A 25,131-nucleotide genomic window follows, 5' to 3' on the forward strand; every position below is an offset into this window, starting at 1 on the left:
TATCTCATTGTGGTTTTGATTTGAATTTTTTTTAGTGATCAATGACATTGACTTTTTTTCTTATGCTTGTTCACTGGATGTATTAAAATCACTTTTGAAAAGTGTCTGTTCATGTTCTTTGTTCAGTTTTTAAAGGCATTGTTTTTTTTCTTCTAAATTTATTTAAGTTCCTTATAAATGTTGGATATTAGACCTTTGTCAGAGGTATATTTAAAAAAATTTTCTCTCATTCTGTAGGTTCTCTGTTTACTCTGTTGATAGCTTTTTTTTTTTTTTTTTTTTGCTATGCAGAAGCTCTCTAATTTAATTAGATCCCATTTCTGAATTATTGCTTTTGTTGCAATTGCTTTTGACTTTTTCATTATTAAATCTTTGGCTGTTCCTATGTCCAGAATAGTATTTGCGAGTTTTTTTTTCTAGGATTTCCCCACCCACCCCTCACCCTGAGATGGAGTCTTGCTCTGTCACCCAGACTGGAGTGCAATGGCGCTATCTTGGCTCACTGCAACCTCTGCCTCCTGGGTTCAAGCGATTCTCCTGCCTCAGCCTCCCAAGTAGCTGAGATTACAGGCATGTACCACCATGCCTGGCTAATTTTTTGTATTTTTAGTAGAGACAGGGTTTCACCATGTTGGCCAGGCTCGTCTCAAACTCCTGACCTCAAGTGATACACCCACCTCGGCATCCCAAAGTGCTGGAATTACAGGCATGAGCTACCGTGCACGGCCTCTAGGGTTTTTATAGTTTTGGTTTTTACATCTAAGTCTTTAATTCATCTTGAGTTGATTTTTGTTTATGGTATAAGGCAGCATCCAGTTTCAATCTTCTGCATATGGCTAGCCAGTTAACTCAGCACTATTTATTGAATAGACAGACATTTCCGCATTGCTTGTTTTTGTCAGCTTTATCAAAGATCAGATGGTGGTATGTCTGTGACCTTATTTATGGGCTCTCTATTCTGTTCCCTCGTTCTATGTGTCTGGTTTTTTTTTTTTTTTTTTTTTTTTTTTTTTACCAGTACCATGCTGTTTTGGTTACTACAGCTCTGCAGTACAGTTTGAGGTTTGGTAGAAAAATTTCTTCAGATTTGTTCTTTTTGCTTAGGATTGCCTTGGCTATTCGGGATATTTTGTTGTTGTTCCATATTAATTTTAAAATAGTTTTTTTAATTTCTGTGAAGAATATCATTGATAGTTTGATGGGAATAGCATTAAAATCATAAATTGCTTTAGGCAGTATGGACACTTTAACAATATTGACTCTTCTTATTCGTAAGCATGGAATGTTTTTCTATTTGTTTTCCATTTGTTATCAGATTTTCTTAGCGTTTGCTTGTCTGAAAAGTATCTTATTTCTTTTTTGCTTATGAAGCTTACATTGGCTAGATATAAAATTATCACTTGAAATTTCTTTTCTTCAAGAATTTTAAACATAGTCCCTCAATCTCCTCTGGCTTGTTAGGTTTCTGCTTCATGGTCTACTGTTAGACTTGTGAACTCAGAAAATCTGAGACAGGTCTTAGTTAATTTAGAAAGTTAATTTTGCCAAGATTGAGAATGCACCTATGACACAGCCTCAGGAAGCCCTGACGACATGTGCCTGAGGTGGTCGGGTCACAGCTTGGTTTTATACATATTAGGGAGACATGAGACATCAATCAATATATGTAAGAAGTACATTGGTTTGGTTTGGAAAGGTGGGACATCTTGAAGGGGGATTTCAGGTCACAGATAGGTGAGACACAAACCCTTGCATTATTTTGAGTTTCCGATTAGCCTTTCCAAAGGAGACAATCAGATAAGCATCCATCTTAGTGAGCAGAGGATAACTTTGAATGGAGTGGGAGGCAAATTTGCCCTAAACAGTTTCTAGCTTGAGTTTTCCTTAGTGATTTGGGGGCCCGAGATATTTTCCTTTCACAGGTTGATGGGCTTCCCTTTTTAATTTTTTAATTGACTTTTCTTTTTCTCTAGCTGCCTTTAACATTTTGTCTTCCATTTTGACCAAGATGATTATGTATCTTGGGAATGATCTTCTTTTGAAGTATTTTTTGGGGTTCTCTGCATTTCCTGAATTTGAATGTTTGGCCTATCTAGCTAGGTTGGATAAATTCTCATTAATGATATCCTGAAATATGTTTTCCAAGTGGCTTCCAGTTTTCCCATCTGTTTCAGGGATGCCAATGAATTGTGGATTTGGTCTCTTTACATAATTCCATATTTTTTGAAGGTTTTATTTCTTCTTTTTTGTTCTTTTAAAAAATTCTTATCTGACTTTCTTATTTCACAAAGCCAGTCTGTAACCTCTGAGATTATTTTGCCTGCATTGCCTTTTCTGCTGGTAATACTTTCAGTTGCCTTATGAAATATGTATAGAGTGTATTTCAGCTCTTTCAAGTCAATTACACACTTTTCTATATTGGCTATTTTGTCTTTCAGCTTTTGTATTGTTTTATTGTGATTCTTAGCTTCCTCGGATTGGGTTTTAACATTTATACACTCCGTCTTCAAACTCACTGAATATTTCTTCTGCTTGATCGGTTCTGCTATTCAGAGACTCTGATGAATTTTTCAATTGTGAACTGATTTTTTTAAGCTCCGGAATTTCTGCTTGCTTTTTAAAATTATAGCAATCTCTTTATTAAATTTCTCTGATAATATTCTATTCTGAGTTCTTTCTCTGTGTTATTTTGAATTTTGCTGTGCATGTTCAAAACAGCCACTTTGAATTCTGTTTGACAAATCACATATCTCTCTAACTCTGGGATTGTGTACTAGTACTTTTAGTTCATTTACTGAGGTCATGGTTTCCTGAGTTTTCTTGATGCTTTGAATATTTATTGATGTTTGGGCATTGAAGAGTTGGATATTTATTCTAATCTTCATAGTCTGGGGTTTTGGACTTCTTGAAAAGTCTTTCTATGTTTAAAGGTAACATAGAAGTGTTGTGATGTATTTGGTCACTGCAATTATATCTACACTAGGGGGCATCCACAGCCCACTAACACTGTGACTCTTGCTGACTAGAGGTATCACCTTGTTGGGCTTGGGTAAGATCTCAGAGAATTCCATGGATTACCAGAGAGGCTCTTCCCTCACTCCTGCAAAAATGGAGTCACTCTGTATTGGGCTGCCTGGTGTTGGGAAAGAGGTGATGTCAGCAGTCCTGTGGAAACCACAGCTAGGACTGTGCTTGGTCAAGCCTGAAATCTGCATGGTATTGGGTCTCTCTCAAGTCCTATGGTAACTACTGCTTGGCTATCACTGATGTTTATCAAAGGCCCAAATGCTCCTTAGTTAGCAGGTGGTGAATTCTACCAGGACTGAGTCTTTCCTTTTAGAGCAGTGGGTTTCCTTCTGGCCCAGGGTGTGTCTAGCAATGCTAACCAGGAGCTAAGGCCTAGAATTGGTGGCTTCAGGAATCTGCTTGGTGATTTATTTTACTATGGCTAAGCTGGCACCTAAGTTGAAAGACAAAGTCCCAAAGTCCTCTTTACAGTTTCCTCTTCGTTTTGCAAGCAGAGTCTCTTTCCTAGTTGCATTGCCTGAAGTTGGGACAGGGACAACATACTCTCTCGGCTGCTCCAGTTGATGTTTCACGGGGTCACATGCACCACAATTCTATTGGCTCCAAGCCCAGTGCAATTCCAGGACTTGCCCAAGGAATGCAGTCCTTTTAGCCTAGACTGCCTTTCAAATTTATTCATGAACTCAGGGCACTTTATTCAGCCAGTGCTTGGGCAAACTGGAACTCAGATTCCTATTGCTGGGGCAGAGAATTCTCCTCTGGCTGTGGTTATCTAAATGCTCCCTCCATGGGCACTGGCCAAGTTCTACCCTGTGTTGTGTTCTGCTGTGACAGGGCAGTGGTGACTTCCAATGCAAAGTTCCACAATCACTTTACTTTCCCCCCCACAAGCACACTCATTCTCTCTTTTCACGCTCCTTGGGGAAGGGGGAAGGATTGTGTAGGCAATACAAAATTGTCTTTTCTGCCCTTTTCAGTTACTCTTTCCTTGATATGATGTTAAAACCAAATACTGTGATCACTCACCTGATTCTTTCTTGGTTCTTATAAAGGTGCTTTCTTGTGTGTACAATTGTTCACTTTGGTGTGACTATAGTAAGATAATTGCTGCTGGCTTCTATTCAGCCATCTTACTCCACCTCCTGTCTCAAGTTAGACTTTCAAAAGCCTCTTGAGCCTGAAGAGCCAAGCCAAGGATTTCACAACAGATTGTGCCTGTAATGCCTGTGTGTATTGGTTAAATTTTTTTTCTTGGAGTTTTCCATAGATCTTGAGGTTCTCACCTGCTAGAAAGTGACATTCTTTCCTTATGACAAGATCAGGAGTCTGGTAAAAAAAGCCATGTAGACAAGGTACAAACTGTCTTTTTCTACATCTATTGGCTTTATAAAGCCAATGTCAATTATTAAAAGCAGTCTGATCACATTTTAAAGTGTAAAGCTCCAGTCAAATCCTTGGTAAAAATAAGTATTGTCTTCAGCTGTGCCCTGTTACAAAAGAAAACAGATTCTAATGAATTTATGCAAATAACTATATTGCCATAATAAGAATACTCACAAATAACTTTTGAATTATGAGAAAATCAGATAGAGAGAAAAGGAAGCTCTTTAATTTTGAACAGGAAAGTATACTTTACCCAGTTGTTGTAAGCTATACATAGCTGGGATAAAAATGTTTTCTTCAATCTGGAAAATAAAATATAATACGAATCATCAATGTTTCCCCATAAGTTTAACACCATGTATATAATTCTTGTTCTGCTCGATATTGATTTGGCAATCTTTATGAATCCATCAGGGATTTCTAAAATTTGTGTTCTGGAAGTTTTTACCTAGTTCAATAGTATAATCTTCAAAGTTACCCAAAACTTATACTCAAAAGTACGATTGTCAGGGACTTTTTCATAAATTTCCTAGAAAACACATCTTTTTAGGATTTATGAAGAGCTTTTAGAAAAATAAGCATCAAAATAAAGCAGTTTACTACATATATCAAGACATATCAGATTCTTAGAAATCCCATGCAATTTTGGAACACATATGAATAACATCTTCATACAAATTTCACTGGTTTGTTTTATGTTGCTATAACAAAATACCTGAGGCTAGATAATTTATAAAGGAAATAAGTTTATTTTGGCTCTCTGTTCTGCAACCTGTACCAAAAAAAAAAGGTGTCAGCACCTGCTTCCGGTGAGGCCTCAGGAAACATAATCGTAATGGAGGGTAAAGCAGGATCAAGAGAGAGAGGAGGAAGGTACTAGATTCTTTTCAATAACCAGATCTCACCAGATCTGACAGAGTGAGAATTTACTAATTACTGTGAGGAGGGCATCGAGTCAGACATAAAAAATGTTCCCACATGACCAAAACACCACCCATTAGGCTCCACCTCCATCACTGGGCATCACATTTTAATATGAGATTTAGAGGTGACAAACACCCTAACTATATTATTCCACCCCTATCTCACAAATCTCATGTTTTTCTCGTCTTGCAAATTATAATAATCTCTTCCAAATGGTCCACAGAAATGTTAAGTCATTCCAGCATCAACTCGAAGGTTCAAAGTCCAATCTCATTTGAGACTCAAGGCAAGTTCCTCCCACCTATGAGTCTGTAAAATCAAAATTAATTTATTTACTTCCAAGATACAATGGCAGTACACAGACTGGGTTCACATTCTTACTCCAAAAAGAAGAAATTAGGCAAAAGAAAGAGGCAATGTTTCCTGTATAAATAACAAGCCCTATTACCACAGGTTCAATAGGCAATGCCACTGTGGGGATTATGTTTGGGGACTCCAATTCCATATTTTCTTTTGTCACTGCCCTAGTATAGTCTTTCTGCAGTGTCTCTGCCCCATGGAAGGCTTCTGCCTAAGCATCCAGGCTTTCTGATAGTTTATCTGAAATCTAGGTGGAAGCTGCCAAGGCTTACGGTTTGCACCCTTTGAAGTGGTGGTTAGAGCTAGACCAGCTAGGATGCAGGACTTACTTTCCCAAGGTTGTGCAGGGCAGTGGGGTTCTGGGCCTGGTCTCTGAAACCATTTTATTTTCCTAGGCCTCTGGGACATGATGAGAGAGGCAGCCTGGAATACTTCTAAAATATCTTGAAGGCACTTTACCCGTTGTCTTGGCTGTTAACACTTAGCTCTCTTTTAGTCGTGATTATTTATCTAGCAAGCGATTGCTCAGCAGCCCTCTTTGATTCTTCTCTGAAACACTATTTTTCTCTACTACATGGTCAGGTTGAGAATTTTCTAAATTTTGATGCTCAGCTTCCATTTTAATTATAAGTTCAAAATTTAAGTCATTCTTTTGCTCCCATACATAATCATAGGCTGTGAGAAACAACCAGGCCACGTACTGGTTGCCTTTCTACCTAGAAATTTCTTCCACCCTACTAGGTCATCATTCTTAAGTTCAAACTTCTAAAAGTCTCTAGAGCATGGACACAAAGTCACTTTGTGTGTGTGTGTGTCTGTGTGTGTGTGTGTGTGTGTCTGTGTGTGTGATGATGTTACAAAGGTGAACTTTGCTCCAGTTCCCAATAAGTACCTCTTTTTCATCTGAGACCTCATCCAATTGGCCTTCACTGTATCATAATATGGTAGTCTATATTACTATTTGCATTTTGGTTGTAACCATTTAACCAGTCTCTAAGAAGTTTCAAACTTTCTCTCATCTTTCTCTCTTCTTCTGAGATCTTTAAATTCTTCCAACCTCTGCCTGTTACCCAGTTTCAAAGCCACTTTCTCATTGTAAGTTACCTTTATAGCAATTCCCAAGTCCTCAGTGTCAATTTTCTGTATTAGTTGATTTTGTGTGGCTATACATAAATACCTGAAGCTGGGTAATTTACATTTAATAAAAGGCTGGACATGGTGGGTCACGCTTGTAATCCCAACACTTTGGGAGGCTGAGGAAGGTGGATCACTTGAGGTCACGAGTTTAAGACCAGCCTGGCCAACATGGCAAAACTCTGTCTCTACTGAAAATACAAAAATTAACCAGGCATGGTGGCACATGCCTATAGTCCCAGCTACTCAGGAGGCTGAGGCAGGAGAATCATCTCAACCTGGGAGGTGGAGGTTGCAGTGAGCTGAGATAGCAACACTGCAGTCCAGTTGGGTGACAAAGTGACACTCTGTCTCAAAAAAAAAGTTTTATTTTGGCTCATGGTTCTACATACTGTGCAAGAAGTAGCTGCTTCTAGTGAGGCCTGAACTATATTGCAAATACTCAAAAAAAATGTTAAACACCATTTCTTACTTGACAATGCTTTTTTTATGATTTTAACAAACCAAACAAGCCAATATGTTCTCCTGAATTTCCAACTACACTATTTAAAATGTCCAAAATATAGTTCAAGGTCAAAATAACTAAATTTATAGTTAAAAGTTTGATTTTGAGAAGTTTCTCTATTATAAAACATTTAAAACACTTGGTATCAAAATAAGAATAGTTTAAAACACTTTATCAGAATAAAATCAAAGGCCACTATAAAATAAAAGTCATCTACTTAACCAAAGTGGTAATTCAAATGTTTCAAAATGGAAAAATCTTTACTTTTTGATAGAGTAGAGAATCAGTTTTCCTCATAATCGAAAGACCTAATAGACATAACATGAGACCAACGGAATCTGTCTCTTGCTGCCTTTTACTTTTTTTGCATTTTACTTAAAAGTTAAAAAAAACCATCTATTATTTCTTATTAATACTATACAAAAATATTGTGTAACAAATAAAACAAAATTTTACTTTTTTAACAATGTATTATTAATATCAAACCTAATTTTAGCAAAACCTTATAATATAAATAGATCTATCATCTCAATTGAATTGATCACACACAGTAAGATTGTTATAAAACTTTTACAACCTCTTATAATTTTTTTCCAACTTTCTGTATCCATCTTGTTTTATGCATCATTTTTTATTGCGTCAGTTTAAAACAACTCTTAAATAACCTTTAAACCAGGAAAATTACATTTTCTTTAATACAAACCACATTATTATATCTTTCTTATAACCTTCCTTACCAAAAACACATCCTACTTTTCTTGTACACTTTGCATACAGAATTGAGTTTTTTCAATATTTAGTATTTTTAATTAAACCTATTATTTACAATTTTAACTCTTAATAACCCTAATGGCCAATGGGAAAATAATTTAAAAAAAAACCTAGGAAGCAAGCAATTTAATGGTTATGTCTCAGGTGCAGAGCCCAGAAAAGAAGACAGAGCTGTGAAGACAATGGCTGGGGAATCTGACCCTACTCAGCACGGCCAATAGGCCTAGCTTGACCATTGAAGACATATTTGGCTTAGCTCTAGCCTGTACCTGGAGGCCTAGGCACTCTGGACGCACATATGTCTCAAGGCCTTACCATGGCCAGTTGTCTAGACCTCAGAATCTAAAGGCTCAAACCAAAGTCACAAGCTAAGAAAATAAGCCAATGTCAAAAATATGACAAGAACAGCTGTTTTATGACCGTAAACACTAACAAAGAAAATATCAATTTGACCAGCAGACCCAGCCAGAAATACATAAAATTAATACTTACAATTCTGAAAACATTTCTATTTTGTTTTGACAGCAATTTCAAAATTATCTTGATTTTAAAAAGATTACAAAGTCATGTAAACTTGAAATGTCTTTGGGCTAGTTATTTAATTTATGATTACTCATATAAGTCAATTTGGTACCATGTAGACAATATATAGACATGTATACACGTGTATACATAAAAATACAGACAGGCAAAATAAAAATCTTACACCTTTTATTTTAAATCTATAGCCATGAGACATGTGCAATTTGCCATTTAAAAGGACAGTTGGCTTAAATTGTGAATCTATAAATGAAACGAGTTTGTCTGTTCCACATGGCCAGAGACCTTACTGAGTTTTAGAAAAAAACAAGGTAGTAAATTTACATTTCAAAACACGGAAACAGAATTTAAAGTTTTTGAAAGGAAGAACTTGAGTTTGTTAGTGGAAGAATAAAAATGAATGATAAGATAAAACAAAATTATAGGAATTTAACATAGGACTTTATATGGAGATCCATTTCATTAGTATAGGTAGCTTCTAATCTAGTCTTCATTTTGCAAACTGGACTAATGAGCTCAGGGTATAGTGCATCAATGAATAGCACACACCAAAAAACATTTTGCAGTTATTAAGGCCTAATGTTTGTATATGGGAAAAACAGGTACAGCTGGAAGGGAGAACATCTAAATTCTTCAAACTCAAGGATTCCATTTTTTTTACACTGAGTCCCAGGTCTCCAAAAATGGGAAACACCGTAGGACTGAACCATGCAATGTTTCTACAGTGTATATCACTACAATAATGTTTTCCTGAGGCTGGTAAGTGACCAGTGCCAATTGTCCCATTCTGTGATCAGCCCGTTCATCACAAGAGTCTTATCCCACAGTGGTGAGTGTTTTCACAGCCTTCAAGTGTTCAAGCTGACCTTTGTTATCCAAACATACAAAAAAAAATGAGTAGTGCTCCACAATAATAGCCATTCACTGCCAACAACTGCTGTCAACCACCTTCAAAAATGTATCTGTTGCTAGTGACTTGCCAGCCATTGCATATACAAAGGTCAAGTGCTCTCTCACAATACAAAGTAACTCCTAGTACTCACAAAAGCCAAAGAAATTAGGTAATGCAGTGCCAAAGACAGCAGAGCTTTCTACCTATGATGAACTTACACATGACTCCTGGGGCTCCACAAGGAAAACAGGGGATCCCCAAAAGAGAATCTGTGGTGTCTTTCTTCTGTGTTCTTTGAGTGGTCTCAGAGTCATTCCTTGTAGACCTTTTCATGTGGTATTGAAGGATGCAAAAGAGACAGAGGAATAGAAATAAATGGGAGAACAAGTCTTAAAAGAGCCAGTTGGAGATTTTTAGCTTTCCAAAGGCCAATAAAATTTTACATTTTTTTTTTAGCAGAAATTATTCCAACAAAAAAGGGAGCAAACAGAGGGACCTAAACATATAATGAAAAGGGTATTTCAGGTGACTAAAAAAAAAATTTCCCAAAACAGGATTTAAAAAACAAAAGAATCAGAAAGGCCATTTGAAAAAAATTATGACCTGAATACTAGCTTTTGATTAAGCTGACTTCTTGACTACAGAGCTATTTAAAAATATCTTTTCAAATTTCACTAAAAACAAAAACCATATGATTATCTCAATAAATGAAGAAAAGGCTTTTGATATAATTCAATATCACTTCATGTTAAAAACACTCAACAAAGTAGGCATTGAAGGAAATGTTTCTTCTTCCAAGTTAAAAAACTTATATCTGCAGATACTGATTTTTTGACTGAAAATTAAACCCAAATCACAACAGTGAAAATGCATGATCTAATTTCTAGACTATATGTAGTATAGAGTGCCTCTTTTGTAAGTCCCACAGGGAATCTGAGGCAGATAGTTTGAATGTACAAAGGATTTTAACTTTGTTTTAGGTCTAACTTTTGCTCTTTAATTTCATCAAGAGAATTTCTAAGACTAGCCAAGATACAATTTTTTTTTTTTTTTTTTTTTTTTTTTTTTTTTTTTTTTGAGATAGAGTCTCACTCTTGTTGCCCAGACTGGAGTATAGTGGTGCAATCTTGGCTCACTGTAACTTCCACCTCCCGGGTTCAAGCAATTCTCCTGCCTCAGCCTCCTGAGTAGCTAGGACTACAGGCGCACACCGCCTTGCCCGGCTAATTTTTTGTATTTTAGTAGAGAATGGGTTTCATCGTGTTGCCCAGGCTGGTCTCAAACTCCTGAGCTCAGGCAATCCGTCCCCATCAGCCTCCCAAAGTGCTAGGATTACAGGCGTGACCCACCGCGCCAGACCAGCCATGACATTGTTATGCATCTTTCTTTTAATTTGATTGTCCAATAAATACAAATAAAGCATTTGTATAGAATAATAGATCTCTAAAGTCTTTCTTTTTAAAAAATTTAAGAGTCTTCGTACTTCAAAGGAGCCATTTTGGCCACTGATGATTAGAACGTCCAATGGTGTGCTTATTTCAACAGCAACTCAATTCAATATATGTCTTAATGGAAAGTGCAGGAGGTAATTTTCCAAGTACAGAATAAGTTTTTACTAGATAACAAAGAGGTGTTCCTGGAGGGGGCATAAAAGAGGCGGTTCCAATAATCTCCTAATAATTCACTCTCAGAAATAGGCTAAGATAGAATAAGCCTCTTGTTGCCACAGATGGTTAAGTGTGGTATTTGTGAGTGTCATTCCTTCAGTACTTTACAAATTTGTGGGAAGCTTCCAGTTACAGGCCCATTAATTTGATGCCTGGTAGGCCCTCTTGGGATTAGACTTTCCCAGGAGTAATCAGGCAAAAATGATTGAGCTGACAGAAGCCCCTTATGAATGGGACGTCTTAAGACAGACTCCCTTGAGACACTAGCACATTCAGAGCAAAGAGGGTGCTGCTTAAAATCTCAGATGTCCCAGGTTCCCAACCATATTACAGACTTTACCACTAGACTTCACCCCAAAGTCACACCCCATAAATGATGAAGACTAGAAAAGCATTCTCCCACTTGATTACAAGTCAAGCTCTCAGTGACATAGAACAAGAGAGGGGAAGCTCATCTGGTTTTTATTTTGGGGACCTACAACAAGTTTGTCTAAATAGACTCTGGTGTGGTCAGAAACACAAAACTGACCAGTGTGCAGGGTCAGCTTGAAAAATGCGTTAATGGAGGTTTTAAGCCTGTGTTTTACCCTATGATACTTCTCTTTGACATAACGAGACAGAAAAAGACAAAGGAAAACAATATTTCTGGGAGGAAAAGTATCAGCTAATATGAATACTTAGAACAAAAACTACAACAGAAGAACTATATCCGATACTAGTCACGCAAATGATTTTCTTCCATTAATCATAATTTTGGAGGGGAAAAAGTGAAAAACAGTGAGTTTTACCATGAACTCAACCAGATTCCACAGAGCGAGAGGCTAATGACCTGATTGGTAAAACATTTTTGCACTTCTGCTGGCTTGTCAGGTCCTGGGTTTTCTTCACTGTGGCTTTCAGAAGGGCAGAGTAGTTTTGGTATACTGCTCACAGTGCCAAAACTGTAGGGGCGAAGCAAAACTTTCCTTTAGTCCTTTGGAGGGTCACTGAAAAACAACGACAAAAGCAGATAAATAGAATAAAAGTCATATAAATTTATTATGGTACATGGGAGGAAAAACACAGAGTGATTACCCCACCACACAATACAGTACAAGGGCTTATAAACCCTACTTGTTAGGAGAAAAAGAAATGGGAATGAAGTTTGAATGATTTTACGGGAGTCATCACTGATTTTTAGGACAATTTAAAGGGTTTGAAGAACATGCAATGGCCGAAGACAAAGTTTGTTGGATCCACAGATCAGACAATCATTTGTGACATATTTGTCCAGGTGTGTTGACAGACTTCAGTATTTCTACCTGCGATATAATTTCAGTTAATAAAAACTCAGGGACAAAATCTGAGGTAATGTTTGTTTGTTTTTTTCCATAGGTGTATCTGGACTTCAGTCAGATAAGGAAACTTCAGAGAACAACTTTATCTTGTGTTTTTGTGGAGACAGATAATTGAGAAACAGGGTGGAGGGAATGTCAGAGAGGTCCTGAGGGTTCTTCAGTTCAGCATGTCAAAGTGCCAAATTTTTGAGTATTGGTTTCTCAGCCCTGACCTATGTCAACCAACATTTTCTAAAATTTTTGAGGGAAATTTCTTTCATATTTTAAAAATATATTATAGCAAAAAGGGAATGATTAGTTTAAGGTTTTTTTTTTTCACTGAGGCAGAGGTGCAATGGCACAATCTCGGCTCACTGCAACCTCCGCCTCCCAGGTTCAAGTGATTCTCCTGCCTCAGCCTCCTGAGTAGCTGGGATTACAGGTGCCCACCACCACACCTGGCTAATTTTTGTATTTTAGTAGAGACAGGGTTTCACCATGTTGCTCAGGCTGGTCTTGAACTCCTGACCTCAAGTGATCCGCCTGCCTGCGTCTCCCAAAGTGCTGGCTGGCCTCAGTTTAAAGATTTTAATAGAATAAAATTAGTAAGAAATTAAGAAATATATAAACTTAATTAATTCTGGTTTAATTTCCTTAAATTGGCTGAGTTTTAAAACACACTATTTTTTTACTTATTCACATGTTGTATAAACTATGTTTTTGATAATTTATTTTTTTAAAAAATATATATTTGTGTGTATAAATTGAGTTTAACTCTGTTATGTTTATTAATGTAAATAAATAAAGCATTTTTTAATATTCTGTCCTCTTCTTAGATGTATGATTTTCAAGGAAGGACTTACTGCTGAAACTTTACGAGTAATACTATTAGTGAGAAAAAAATCAGCTTCAAACTCCTATCAGGAGAATGGTTTTAAAGAAACACATTGAAAATTGAGCTACTGATGTGATAATTTGTCAAATAATGCACAGTATTTTGCAAAAGGTCAGGATTTAGTAGAGTTTCCATTATCTCAAGTTTAGAAAATCTATTGAGAAGAAAATCTGTGATCATCTTCTATTTTTACATAATTTAGTAATACTTTCAAACTTTTAGCTTGATTTCTTGATAACCGAACTATATAGTGGTGGGAGATATAGCTTTGCAAAATATTTAAATTCTAGAATAAGCAGTTATGCACCAGGGTATCCCAAACATTAAAATGAATGGAGGGGAATCTGTTAAAATTTAGATATCTGGGCCCCATCCCAAAGTTTTTCTTACTATTTTTTCTGCGTATAATTTCTTATAATTAGTAGTGAGTAAATTTCAGTTCACAAGATCAGATGTGCAAGAAGTGTCACATTATTTACTCTAGTACAATATTGTTTCTGACTCTACACACTAATTCAATGCATTTTTCTCTGAGGTCTGGCAGCTTAGGTTTTGGTCTCTGCTGCATCAAAATCACAAACAGTTCTGTAATCTTTCTGTTTTTTTTTTTTTTTCTGTATTTCAGGTGCAAAATAAGTTTTAATTTAGGTAAAGAACATTTCTTTCACTTTTTTACCAGGACATTTTGCTTATGCTCTTGACTCTGCTCTAGCTGATGACTTTTTTCTTCCCCCTGGCCACACATACTCCCTAAGGCAGTATACCCTAACTTCAACTTGTGTGAATAGTTATATGTTAAGGAGTATTTTATGGAGAAAGAAGCAAACAAAGGCAAGTACCTCAAAATATTATCTCAAACACTTATTTCAAAGGTTTACTTTGTATTTTTCATTGTTTTGTGTGATATGTTGTAGATCAAAAAAGTAAAGTATGTGTTCAATGATTTCAAAGGTTGTAAATGTACTGAAAAACATGCAAATGGCATCGTTTTTAGGAAACATGAAACCTAAATATGTACTCAGACTATTATTACTATGTTTGAGAATTAAGTGTCCATAAGAATTCATAACAACTGTGGGAGACCCACTGTCACCTGGTAGGGAGTTTGTAAGGGTTAGTAGATTATTTACTCATATTATTTCCCGACGAACGAGTGCACAGGAAAAACATGCATACAGAGCAAATCCTAGAACTGTTTATTGATGAAAGCAAGTTCACTCTTTTTCTTCTGTATAGATAATTACCAACACAAATATAATTGAGAAGATGAATGAGATTCTGTAGGCCATGCTTGGAAATCTTTAGAAAAAATATAATATAATAAATGGTCTCTCATATATATATATATTTTCAAAATTCAAGGAATAGATATTTTATTCTCTTTGAACCTCTGATTCTCTCGTCTCTCTTTTTTCTTTTGTTATACTTTAAGTTATAGGCTACATGTGCACAACGTGCAGGTTTGTTACATATGTATACATGTGCCATGTTGGTGTGCTGCACCCATTAACTCGTCATTTACATTAGGTATTTCTCCTAATGCTATAACTCCCCCATGCCCCCACCCCATGACAGGCCCCAGTGTGTGATGTTCCCTGCCCTGTGTCCAAGTGTTCTCATTGTTCAATTCCTACCTATGAGTGAGAACATGCAGTGGTTGGTTTTCTGTCCTTGTGATAGTTTGCTCAGAATGATGGTTTCCAGATTCATCCATTTCCCTCCAAAGACATGAACTCATCGATTTTTATGGCTGCATAGTATTGCATGGTGCATATGTGCTACATTTCCTTAATCCAGTCTATCATTGATGGACATTTGGCTTGGTTCCAAGTCTTTGCTATTGTGAATACTGCTGCAATGAACATACGTGTGTGTGTGTCTTTATAGTAGCATGATTTATAATCCTTTGGGTATATACCCAGTAATGGGATGGCTGGGTCAAATGGTATTCGTAGTTCTAGATCCTCGAGGAATCACCACAAAGTCTTCCACAATGGTTGAACTAATTTACACTCCCACCAACAGTGTAAAAGCGTTCCTATTTTTCCACATCCTCTCTAGCACCTGTTGTTTCCTGACTTTTTAATGATCGCCATTCTAACTGGTGTGTGATGGTATCTCATTGTGGTTTTGATTTGCATTTCTCTGCTGACCAGTAATGATGAGCATTTTTTCATGTATCTGTTGGCTGCATAAATGTCTTCTTTTGAGAAGTGTCTGTTCATCTCCTTTGCCCACTTTTTGATGGGGTTGTTTGATTTTTTCTTGTAAATTTGTTTAAGTTCTTTTTAGATTCTGCATATTAGCCCTTTGTCAGATGGATAGATTACAAAAATTTTCTCCCATTCTGTAGGTTGCCTGTTCACTCTGATGGTAGCTTCTTTTGCTGTGCAGAAGCTGTTTAGTTTAATTAGATCCCATTTGTTAATTTTGATTTTGGTTGCCATTGCTTTCGGAGTTTTAGACATGAAGTCCTTGCCCATGCCTATGTCCTGAATGGTATTGCCTAGGTTTTCTTCCAGGGTTTTTATGGCTTTAGGTCTAACATTTAAGTCTTTAATCCATCTTGAATTAATTTTTGTATAAGGTGTAAGGAAGGGATCCAGTTTCAGCTTCCTACATGTGGCTAGCCAGTTTTCCAAGCACCATTTATTAAATAGGGAATCCTTTCCCCATTTCTTGTTTTTGTCCGGTTTGTCAAAGATCAGATGGTTGTAGATGTGTGGTATTGTTTCTGAGGCCTCTATTCTGTTCCATTGGTCTATATCTCTGTTTTGGTACCAGTACCATGCTGTTTTGGTTACTGTAGCCTTGTAGTATAGTTTGAAGTCAGGTAGGGTGATGCTTCCAGCTTTGTTCTTTTTGCTTAGGATTGTCTTGCAAAATCTTTTTTGGGCTCTTTTTTTGGTTCCATATGAACTTTAAAGTAGTTTTTTTCCAATTCTGTGAAGAAAGTCATTGGTAGCTTGATGGGGATGGCATTGAATCTATTAATTACCTTGGGCAGTATGGCCATCTTCACAACATTAATTCTTCCTATCCATGAGCATGAAATGTTCTTCCATTTGTTTGTGTCCTCTTTTATTTCATTGAGCAGTGGTTTGTAGTCCTCCTTGAAGAGGTCCTTCACATCCCTTGTAAGTTGGATTCCTAGGGATTTTATTCTCTTTGTAGCAATTGTGAATGGGAGTTCACTCATGATTTGGCTGTTTGTCTGTTACTGGTGTATAGGAATGCTTGTGATTTTTATGCATTGATTTTGTATCCTTAGACTTTGCTGAAGTTGCTTATCAGCTTAAGGAGATTTGGGGCTGAGATGATAGGGTTTTCTAAATATACCATCATGTCATCTGCAAACAGGGACAATTTGACTTCCTCTTTTCCTAATTGAATACCATTTATTTCTTTCTCTTGCCTGATTTCCCTGGCCACAACTTCCAACACTATGTTGAATAGGAGTGGTGAGAGAGGGTATTTCTGTCTTCTGCCAGTTTTTAAAGGGAATGCCTCCAGTTTTTGCCCATTCAGTATGATATTGGCTGTGGGTTTGTCATAAATAGCTCTTATTATTTTGAGATATGTTCCATCAATACCTAGTTTATTGAGAGTTTTTAGCATGAAAGGCTGTTGAATTTTGTTGAAGGCCTTTTCTGTGTCTATTGAGATAATCATGTGGCTTTTGTCTTTGGTTCTGTTTACGTGATGGATTACGTTTATTGATTTGCATATGTTGAACCAGCCTTGCTTCCCAGGGACGAAGCCAACTTAATCTTGGTGGATAAGCTTTTTGATGTGCTGCTGGATTCAGTTTGCCAGTATTTTATCAAGGATTTTTGCATCAATGCTCATCAGGGATAATGTTCTAAAATTCTCTTTTTTTGTTGTACCTCTGCCAGGCTTTGGTGTCAGGATGATGCTGGCCTCATAAAATGAGTTAGGGAGGATTCCCTCTTTTTCTATTGATAGGAATAGTTTCAGAAGGAATGGTACCAGCTCCTCTTTGTACCTCTGGTAGAATTTGGCTGTGAATCCATCTGGTCCTGGACTTTTTTTTTGTTGGTAGGCTATCAATTATTGCCTAAATTTAAGAGCCTGTTATTGGTCTATTCAGGGATTCAACTTCTTCCTGGTTTAGTCTTGGGAGGGTGTATGTGTCCAGGAATTTTTCCATTTCTTCTAGATTTTCTAGTTTATTTGTGTAGAGGTGTTTATAGTATTCTCTGACAGTAGTTTGTATTTCTGTGGGATTGGTGGTGATATCCCCTTTATCATTTTTTGTTGTATCTATTTGATTCTTCTCTTTTTTCTTGTTTATTAGTCTTGCTATTGGTCTATCAATTTTGTTGATCTTTTCAAAAAAACAACTCCTTTTTTGAAGGGTTTTTTGTGTCTCTATCTCCTTCAGTTCTGCTCTGATCTTAGTTATTTCTTGCCTTCTGCTAGCTTTTGAATGTGTTTGCTCTTGCTTTTCTAGTTCTTTTAATTGTGATGTTAGGGTGTCGATTTTAGATCTTTCCTGCTTTCTCTTGTGGGCATTTAGTGCTGTAAATTTCCCGCTACACACTGCTTTAAATGTGTCCCAGTGATTCTCATAAGTTGTCTCTTTGTTCTCATTGGTTTCAAAAAACATCTTTATTTCTGCCTACATTTCACTATTTATCCAGTACTCATTCAGGAGCAGGTTGTTCAGTTGCCATATAGTTGTGCAGTTTTGAGTGAGTTTCTTAATCCTGAGTTCTAATTTGACTGCACTGCGGTCTGAAAGACAGTTTGTTGTGATTTCTGTTTACATTTGCTGAGGAGTATTTTACTTTCAACTATGTGGTCAATTTTGGAATAGGTGTGGTGTGGTGCTGAAAAGAATGTATATTCTGTTGATTTGGGGTGGAGGATTCTGTAGATGTCTATTAGGTCTGCTTGGTGCAGAGCTGAGTTCAAGTCCTGGATATCCTTGTTAACTTTCTGTCTTGTTGATCTGTCTAATGTTGAAAGTAGGGTGTTAAAATCTCCCATTATTATTGTGTGGGAGTCTAAGTCTCTTTTTTGGTCTCTCAGGACTTGCTTTATGAATCTAGGTGCTCCTGTATTGGATGCATATATATTTAGGATAGTTAGCTCTTCTTGTTGAATTGATCCTCTTACCATTATGTAATGGCCTTCTTTGTCTCTTTTGATCTTTGTTGGTTTAAAGTCTGTTTTATCAGAGACTAGGATTGTAACCCCTGCATTTTTGCTTTCCATTTGCTTGGTAGATCTTCCTCCATCCCTTTATTTTGAGCCTATGTGTGTCTCTGCACATGAGATGGGTCTCCTGAATATATCACACGGATGAGTCTTGACTCTTTATCCAATTTGCCAGTCTGTGTCTTTTAATTGGAGCATTTAGCCCATTTACATTTAAGGTTAATATTGTTATGTGTGAATTTGCTCCTGTCATTATGATGTTAGCTAGTTATTTTGCCCATTAGTTGATGCAATTTCTTCCTAGCATCAATGGTCTTTACAATTTGTCATGTTTTTGCAGTGGCTGGAACCAGTTGTTCCTTTCCATGTTTAGTACTTCCTTCAGGAGCTCTTGTAAGGCAGGCCTGGTGGTGACAAAATCTCTCAGCATTTGCTTGTCTGTAAAGGATTTCATTTCTCCTTCACTTATGAAGCTTAGTTTGGCTGGATATGAAATTCTGGGTTGAAAATTCTTTTCTTTAAGAATGTTGAATATTGGCCGCCACTCTCTTCTGGCTTGTAGACTTTCTGCCAAGAGATCTGCTGTTAGTCTGATGGGTTTCCCTTTGTGGGTAACCCGACCTTTCTCCCTGGCTGCCCTTAACATTTTTTCCTTCATTTCAACCTTGGTGAATCTGACAATTATGTATCTTGGAGTTGCTCTTCTCGAGGAGTATCTTTGTGGTGTTTTCTATATTTCCTGAATTTGAATGTTGGCCTGCCTTTCTAGGTTGGGGAAGTTCTCCTGGATAATATCCTGCAGAGTGTTTTCCAGCTTGGTTCCATTCTCCCCATCACTTTCAGGTACACCAATCAAGTGTAGATTTGGTCTTTTCACATAGTCGCATATTTCTTTGAGGCTTTGTTTGTTTCTTTTTGCTCTTTCTTCTCTAAACTTCTCTTCTCACTTCATTTCATTAATTTGATCTTCAGTCACTGATACCCTTTCTTCCGCTTGATCAAATCGGCTACTGAAGCTTGTGCATGTGTCACGTAGTTCTTGTGCCATGGTTTTCAGCTCCATCAGGTAATTTAAGCCATTCGTCTAACCTTTTTTCAAGGTTTTTAGCTTCCTTGCAATGCATCCAAACATCTTCCTTTAGCTTGGAGAAGTTTGTTATTACTGACCTTCTGAAGCCTGCTTCTGTCAACTCATCAAAGTCATTCTCTGTCCAGCTCTGTTCCACTGCTGGTGAGGAGCTGCGATTCTTTGAAGGAGAAGAGGTGTTCTGGTTTTTAGAATTTTCAGCTTCTCTGCTCTGGTTTCTCCCCATCTTTGTGGTTTTATCTAACTTTGGTCTTTGATGATGGTGACCTACAGATGGGGTTTTGGTGTGGATGTCCGTTTTGTTGGTGTTGATGCTACTCCTTTCTGTTAGTTTTCCTTCAAACAGTCAGGTCCCTCAGCTGCAGGTCTGTTGCAGTTTGCTGGAGGTCCACGCCAGACCCTGCTTGCCTGGGTATAAACAGCAGATGGCTGCAGAACAGCACATATTGCTGCCTGATCTTTCCTCTGGAAACTTCGTCTCAGAGGGGCACTTGGCTGCATGAGGTGTCAGTTGGCCCCTACTGAGAGGTGTCTCCCAGTTAGGCTACACTGGGGTCAGGGACCCACTGAGCCAGGCGTGGTATATGATCTCCTGGTGTGCTGTTTGCTAAAACTATTGGAAAAGTGCAGTATTTGGGTGGCAGTGTCCCAATTTTCCAGGTACTGTCTGTCACGGCTTCCCTTGGCTAGGAAACTCTCTCATCTCTTAATATACAGTATATCTTTAAAGCACCACAGAATCTTGATAATTCTCAGAACAATCTTTGTTGGATGCAAAAATATATAGTTCCTAAGTCCATGCTAAGAATCACTACCAATATAAGAATGAATTCAGTAGTTATTTCATTAATTATCAAATTAGAAACTACACTATAGGATTAGTATGTTTAATTTAAGCAATAAAAAGCAGAATTTGTAAAAGCATGTCTATAGAATACAAACTTAAGTTTAAATTTTTACTTTTCTCAATACCTAACTTTTATAATTCATCTAAAAGAGTAACATTGCCATCTTATGGTCTGATGTTGAAGTAACTTTAAATATGTAAAGAAAACTGAAGAATCCTAACTCGTAATATGTGATTTTTTTTCATATTTCAAATTATTCACAGACATAAAAAGGTAAATTAGAGGACTAGATATTCTGACATTTCTTTAGTATCATATGGCACTTAGTAGCACAGAGTATCAGCACTTTAATAATCAACATATAATCTAAATATTAAAAATGTCATTTTAAGAAATACTATTAATATTTTTATGTAATACTAGGTATTACTTATGAGGACACCCAGACACAGGGAAGTTGAATGACATGTATGGAGCCACAAAGGTCATAAGTGGCAGATCAGGGATTTGAAAAAAGACCACTCTGATGACAAAGAGCTTGTTCACAAAGGGTACATTACACTGTCTGTTTAGCTCTACCAGTGGATTAAAAATGGTGCAGTCTATTAAAGATAATGATAGCTAATATTTACTGAGTACATTGTATTTTAACTTGTGCTAAAACCTTTTCACACTTTATCTCATTTAATTCTTAGCTTTTGTAAATGAGGATCTCAAAGAGGTCAAGTGCCTTGCTCAAAGTCACACAGCTAGCAATTTTAAAATCATAATAGCAAGCTAGGATTACTGAATCCAGAATCTAAACCTCACTTAAAATCTACATACGTGGTCAGGTGCAGTGGCTCACGCCTGCAATCCCAGCACTTTGAGAGGCCGAGTTGGGTGGATCATGAAGTCAGGAGTTCAAGACCAGCCTGGCCAACATAGTGAAACCCCGTCTCTACTAAAAATACAAAAAATTAGCCACGCATAGTGGTGCATGCCTGTAATCCCAGCTACTCAGGAGGCTGAGCCAGGAGAATCGCTTGAACCTGGGAAGTGGAGGTTGCAGTGAGCCGAGATCATGCCACTGCACTCCAACTTGGGCAACAGATTGAGGCTTCGTTTCCAAAAAAAAAAAAAAATCTACATAGGTATAGATACTGAATCTAATTGTCTTATTTGACTAAATTGAAATATTGTATCTGATCCTTCAATGACACTAAATATTAATAACTGTTTATTCCATCATAAAACCTGATATTAGTATTCTTTCTCCTCCTCTAACTTCTCTGGTCTCCTTTGAAATCTTATCCGCCTCTGAACAACCATTAAATATTGAATGAATCAATATCCCTAGGATTCATTGTCTTCTATCCTTTTCTCTTTTCTTAAACAATCTCATCCATGACCAAAACTTCAATTACTACAGTAGGCGGATGACTTCTAAATGTATACAAATAAAGCTGAACATTTTTATGAATCTAGAACTGTGCATTTCATTGCGTATTTTTATTTCCTCTTGAATGCTTTGATACACTGCATACATAACACTTGCAAGGCCAAATTCATGATGTTCATCTCCAAGTCTCATCTTTTTCTAGGGTTACTTACCTCAGTGAATAACATAACTGTACATGCATTTTTTGATGCCAGAAACTGAGAAGTAGTTTTTAACCCATTGTTTTATTTCTCTCATATCAAGTTCATTATTGTGTCCTAATATTTTTACTTATTAAATATCATTCAAATATGTCCAATCCTTTTTCTCTGGCACCAACACCTAAGTCTAAATCTTCCATCATTTTTTATCTGGGCTTTGGAAATCACCTGCTCTGTTTCAGTATTTACTCTTGTTCCCTTCAAATCTCTTATGCACGCTGAAGTGAGGTATTTATTTATTTGTAAGCTTTTACTTAAGTTTATATACAGAAAAGTGCATCAATAAGTGTTACAGAGTAAATGGTGTTCATCTATAATTCATATGTTGACACCCTAAATCCCAATATGACTGTATTTGGAGACAGGTTTTTTGGAGGTAATTAGGGTTAAATTAGGTCTTATGTGTGGGGCCATAATTCAATAATATTGATTTCCCCATAAGAGAATGAGACACCAACTCTCTTTCTTTATCTCTGTGTTCACTGAGAAAATGTTATGTGAGGACACAATGAGAAGGCAGCCATTTTCAAGCCAGGAATAGATGCCTTCTAAGAAACCAGCCCTACAGGCACCTCAGTTTTGAATGCCTATCACCTAGAACTGTGAGAAAATTAATTTCTGCTGTTTAAGTGACCTAAACTGTGGTAAGTTGTTATGGCTGCCCCAGCTGACTAATATAGATTTTGGTACTGTGAATAAGGGTGCTGTTGTAACAAATACCTAAGAATATGAAAATAACTTTGGAACTGGTTGATGGGTAAAGACTAAAATAATATATTTCTCAAAATAGATAAAACCTAGATTATCACAAATAAATTATTGGTAAAAATATGGGTATTAATGACAATTCTGCTGAGGGCTCAGGAAGAACTTAGAAGAGTTATAGAAGTATCTACTATTATCTTACAGAATTATATATTACCATGAACAGAATGTTGATAGAAACATGAACATTAAAAGTGCTTTTGGTGAATTAACAGGTGGAAATGGAGGAACATGCTTTTGAAAACTGGAGGAAAGGTGATCCTTGTTATAAAGTGACAAAGAGCTTAGTTGAACTGTATTTTAGTCTTTTATGGAAGGTAGAACTTATGACTAAAGAGTTTGAATATTTAACTGAGAAGAACTTTTAAGCAAAATGTTAATGTTTTGGCCTGGCTTCTCCTTTCTGCTTATAGTAATTGTGAGAGGAGATAAATAAATTTAAGTAAGAAGAAACCAGAATTTAAAGATTTGAAAAATTATTGGCCTATTCTTATTTCAAAAAATGAAAAAGCATGTTACAGATAAAATACCAAGGGTATAATCACTCCATTAAGAGATTATCCATTATTCTAATCAGACATCTCAGCAGAGGCCCGGAGTAGAGATGTGATTATAACAGCAAAGATACTCCCAGTTTAAACTAAAGGTGACACATAAAACAAGATGAAATGAAGGAAGTCTATTGCACTTCTGAAATTTTACAGTATGAGACAATAGGGCTATCCACCTGAGAACACACATTATCCTTCAAGTAAAGAGAAAAATGACACTGAAGGGAATTTATGTGTCATTTTGGTTTTCACTGTCAGCATAAACCTAGAGCATACAAGACCGGGGGGAACGACTATTTTCTCATTAGTGGCACAGTGTGGAAATGCCTTCTCAGTTCACCAGGCCAGGATTCTGCTACCCAGTTCCTCAATGGAAAGGCCACCCCACAGAGCCGTGTGAAGAAGGCCTCATCACAGTCAAAAGGGTGTGTCCATGGTACAGATCCAGTGGGGCTAGGTACATGTCTAGGGCCATGGAGGTGACACCACCAGAGGGGGAAGCATCCAGCCACAAAAGATAATTCTTGAGGGTTTGGATCATAATCCAAAACAACACAATCCGCAATGTTAAAATTCTAAAAAATCAAAATTGCCAAAGTATAATCCCTAAAGTCTAAAATTCCTAACATCTAAAATCCCCCAAATCACAATAACAAGATTGTTACCTCATGTTAAGTGAAACTATTACCTAGTTATTGTCTTTATTTGGAAATTATGTATGGCTTAAATATATGCATATGAATGCATGTGGACTTAATTTTAGGTGTCAACTTGACTAGATTAAGTGATATCTAGGTACCTGGTAAAGCATTATGTTGGGTGTGTCTGCAAGGGTGTTTGCAGAGAAGATCCCCTTGAGAGTCTTGAGTGAATTAGATGCAGAAGATCTACTAACCATATTGTCAGGCACCATCCAATTGGCTGGATGCTTGGTGAGAGCAAATACAGAAGGCAGATTGTACTTCAAAATTTACACAGGCGATTCCTCCATGTCCTGAGCTTTTTGGCCTGAGCAATGCTACCAGACAGCATCCCAGGTTCCCCAACCTGCAGATGGCCTGTTGTGGGAATTCTCAGTCACTGTAATCACATGAGCCAATTCCCCTAATAAATCATCTCTCATATGTCTATGTAAATACCCGATTGGTTCTGTGTTTCTGGAGAACCTTAACACAGACTTGGTATTGGGCAACCCAAATATTACTCCTTCTTACTGTATTTCTTACTACACAATGGAAGAGATCTTTAAAATTCTTCCCTGGCAAAAGGCTGTGATAAGTTAAATGTACAAGTATACTTAGTGGTGAAAGATAACAGTCTAAAAGCTAATTATAATTGGTGTTACAAAAGCAGAAAATCACTTAATTGTGACAGCCAAGCAATCATCAGAATTTCAAATAGACAGCATACACTTATAAATTTTGTAGACCATAACCACTCTCAAAATACAAGTGCAATGAGTGTTTTGAATATGAAATAAGTAAAAGTGCAGGTAATAAATAGAAAAAAACTTCATTCAATTATGTATGAATTCTGACCTTTCATGAATATTGCCATGTTTGCCTTCAAAAAACAACTTTCAACAGATAATAAAAAGAATTCAACAAACTCAGCAACCTTCTGAACAAAAACCACTTGCTG

General features: G+C 36.9%; 1 long non-coding RNA gene across 1 annotated transcript in view; it reads right to left on the bottom strand.

Annotated features, from left to right (window-relative positions):
• Nucleotides 1-517: 517 nt before the first annotated feature.
• Nucleotides 518-25,131, bottom strand: part of LOC129052990 (uncharacterized) — a 416,772-nt gene continuing 392,158 nt past the window's right edge. Inside the window, exons 3-6 of the long non-coding RNA XR_008518119.2 lie at nucleotides 11,992-12,189; nucleotides 9,755-9,861; nucleotides 4,664-4,712; nucleotides 518-4,514 (exon numbers count right to left, since the gene is read on the bottom strand). This is a non-coding gene — a long non-coding RNA (uncharacterized LOC129052990). The remainder of the gene's footprint in view (nucleotides 4,515-4,663; nucleotides 4,713-9,754; nucleotides 9,862-11,991; nucleotides 12,190-25,131) is intronic.

Source organism: Pongo abelii, chromosome X (genome assembly GCF_028885655.2).
Source record: "Pongo abelii isolate AG06213 chromosome X, NHGRI_mPonAbe1-v2.0_pri, whole genome shotgun sequence".
Classification (NCBI taxonomy): domain Eukaryota; kingdom Metazoa; phylum Chordata; class Mammalia; order Primates; family Hominidae; genus Pongo; species Pongo abelii.